The 3,297-nt window shown below is 51.8% G+C and overlaps 1 protein-coding gene across 1 annotated transcript in view; it reads right to left on the bottom strand.

The window, feature by feature from the left end:
- Positions 1 to 312, bottom strand: part of Pja2 (praja ring finger ubiquitin ligase 2) — a 57,338-nt gene extending 57,026 nt beyond the window's left edge. The window contains exon 1 of the mRNA XM_055628363.1: positions 200 to 312. The gene's annotated coding sequence lies outside the window, so the exon portion shown is untranslated. The remainder of the gene's footprint in view (positions 1 to 199) is intronic.
- Between the last annotated feature and the right edge of the window lie 2,985 nt (positions 313 to 3,297).

Below are 3,297 nucleotides of genomic sequence, written 5' to 3'. Positions count from 1 at the left end.
CTCGGGCTGCGGCGCGGCCCCGGGCGTGCTGGACGCGGCCCGGGAGGCGAGAGGCCTGTCGGCCGCCAACCCCACCCACCATGGCGGGCCCGGGCCGCAGCTCAGGGCCCGCGGCGGCCGAGGCGGCGTCTTCCTCTCCCAGACCCCCTTCGGACAAAACCAGGCAGACTGGAGAAAAAATTAAAAAAAATCCCCTCACCGAAATGTGCAGCGGCTCCAGGGCGAGAACGGCGCTTGATCCTCCACCCGCCACCACCGCCTTCTTCTCCGCCTCCGACTCCTCCCCCGCCGAACGCGCAGCGGCTGCAGCGGCGGCGGCGGCGGCGGCGGCGGCGGCGGAAGCAGAGGCGGTGGCGGCGGCGGCGGCGGCGGCGCGTCCCGCCCCCTGCGCCGCAAAGGAGGCGGAGGAAGTGAGCGCGCTAGTCCCGCCCCCTAGCGGCGCGGCCAATGGGCTCCTCGGACCTCTGCGGGGAAAATGCACGTGTCCAATCGGAGCCCGGGAAGTGGGCCTACGTCACGGTTGGACGTGGCAGAAAAAAGGGAAAATAACTTGGGCTGTCTCCCGGCCGGGCCCCGCGGGCTCTCTCCGAGCGCCTTCGCCGATTGGCCGAGGAGCGGGGGGGGGGGTGACGCGCTCGGCTCCGCCCCCCTCCCTGGCTCTGCGCCTTCCCCTGCAGCACTGCGACGTTTGGGGCGGGGGCGGGGCGCGCGGCCCGCGGTGGCGGCGCAGCCTTTTGTGGTTTGGGCCGGGAGAGAAGGGCGGGGTCTCCGGTAGGGAAGGGGGTGTGCAGAGCCCGACTGGCGCAGTCACCCTCCCCTCGGCTCCCGCAGACCCCGGCAAGATGGAGTTGCGGAATTCGGGCCCCAGGCCACTGGAAGCCCACCGTTGGCAGCTCTAGTACGGGAAGGGAAAATCTCCCGGCCGTTGCAGTTCCGAGAGCAGGGGGGAGAGGAAAGTGCCCGAGGAAGAGCTGGTTCGCCCACCTTGGCGAGCCTCCCCAGCTCGCCCTGAGCTCCGATGCTGTTCGGTTAGGGCAGGTGTAGGTGAGATGGAGGCCTGGCCTGACCGGGCTCCGGCAGCAGAAAGCTAAGCTAAGTCGGTTGTCAGGCTGGGGGTTAACAGCTCTCTTCACATGCAACCAAAATAAATACAGCAGCTGGAGCCCCTGGACACCTTGCTTAATTTAAACGCAGCCACACTGAGTTCGTTATGTCAGTGATGCACATGTCTTCTCTCATCCCGCAGCCTGCCCGCTTCTCTGGTTACAGTCCAGCTCTGCTCTCCTCCCCGCCCCCACCCCCGGCTCCATCGCCCAGTGCCCGAGGCCCAGGATATAGTTATCACGTCGCCTTCCCCACGAATTGAGAGCCCCGCTTCTTGTGATGTCCTTTAACTGTAAAATCTACCAGTGAGCCGAAACTATTTTTTTCTGCCATTGATGTAAACAAATTACCCGAGATTTTCCTTAGAATTCTAGGCTAGGAGAATTTGCTACACATTTTGTGAAACCACGTTTAATTCCAAGACCACCCTGGAAGCATCTATTTTACCAAAAATTTGATATTACTCTGTATTTTACTTGTTTCCAAGTCCTTGCCTTCTTGAAAGAGAATTTATATTTTAATTACATTTGTCTAATTTTCCTTTAGAGTCTTGTAGATTGGTGCAGTTGAACACACTAACAGGTTGACAGGTACAAGATTTCTCAAATTTCAAAGTTTTCACACCATATCTGTGTATACCGCTAGTATTATTTTTCTCATGTGAATGTATTTTTTTCAGTTTCTAAAGAGAATTATGAAAATACTGTAACTGGAAAACATCACTTTTCAGTTAAGTTGAGGGTAACTAACAAAAGTGAGTGCAAATAATACCTTTCAAATCTAGTTGCCAACTGTGATGGCTGTTCTTGGTTGTCAACTTGACGATCTGGAATGAACTACAATCCAGAACGGAGGGCACTCCTGTGAAAGATTTTCTGCTTGGTTTGAAATGTTTGCATCTGCTTTTAGTCAGGACCTTTGAGGAAGGAAGACACACCTCTGATCCCGGAAGACACACTGGCTTTTGATCCAGATCCTGAGGTAGGAAGGCACACCTTTAATCTCCGCCACACCTTCTGCTGGAAATCTTTATAATGACGTGGAAGAAGGAAGGTTTTGCTCTTTTCCTGCTCACCCTCGAATTGCCAGAACATCTGTTAATTCACTGGCCTTGGACCCTACTTCCTCAGGATTTCAGCATATACCGAAGACCAGCTGAGACACCCAGTCTTGTGGGACTGAGCAACTACTAGATTCTTGGACTTCCCTTTGTTGGACTGCAGCCTAAACGTCATTCCAATAAATACCCTTTACACACACACACCATGTATGTAAATATATATATACAGAGAGAGAGAGAACTTTGTCTCCTCCCTTTTCTTTCTTTCTTTTTCTTTTCTTTTGATTTTCAAGACAGGGTTTCTCTGTCTTGGACTCGCTTTGTAGACCAAGCTGGGCTCAAACTCAGAGATCTACCTGCCTCTGCCTCCCCTAGTGCTAGGATTGCAGGTGTGCACTACCATGCCTGGCTTGGAACTCTTTCTTAAAAGGGTACATTATCAAACATTAGATATAGAATAGAGACACAGCACTTGAATGACATTGTTATTGTTATGTCATCAAAGAATAGAAAAAAATAGATAGATCCTCTCAGTGTGAGTCATTGTTTTAATTCTGCAAGTGTGTCCTAAGTACAGTCACCTAAGATATCAGAAATGATTTATGTTGCAGTCCAAGAAATTCTGGGATAGAGCCTCAAAGTAGGAACCCTAAACTCAGACTGATCTATTCTCTCACTAGCTCCTGCTTTATAATTGTTTGCCAGTCCCGTGGGAGTGGCAAAGCCTTCCTTCAATGGGGCTCAGAGCAGTGCCATAGGTGAATGTTGATAGTGTGTTCAGAAAATGCCCAGGCAGCTCTCTTCCCACCCCATTTTTATGTCTTGAAGACTGCTCTCCTACAGAGACTGCTCTTAAGAGATTAGCTAACCTTGCCTCCTTGTGTATCTATAGGCAATAACCCTACCTACCTGTTCAATTGTATAAAATAAACACACCAAACTTGTAGGATGCTACAACTTCTACATCAGATAGGCCAGACTATTATCCCAGCATTTCTGTGTCCAGGTGTCTGTCTTTTCTTCATTCCCTCAAAGCCCCAGCTAGAACAGTCTCCAAGGCTATGCAAGGATGTGGCAAGTCAAAGCCAGCACTCATCTCTAGTAGCTGTGATGGAGAGCCTATTGAAAGAGTA

The sequence above is a fragment of the Psammomys obesus genome, unplaced genomic scaffold, assembly GCF_907164565.1.
Source record: "Psammomys obesus unplaced genomic scaffold, mPsaObe1.curated_primary_1811, whole genome shotgun sequence".
NCBI classification, from domain to species: Eukaryota; Metazoa; Chordata; class Mammalia; order Rodentia; family Muridae; genus Psammomys; species Psammomys obesus.
This window is presented reverse-complemented; position numbering and strand designations above follow the sequence as displayed.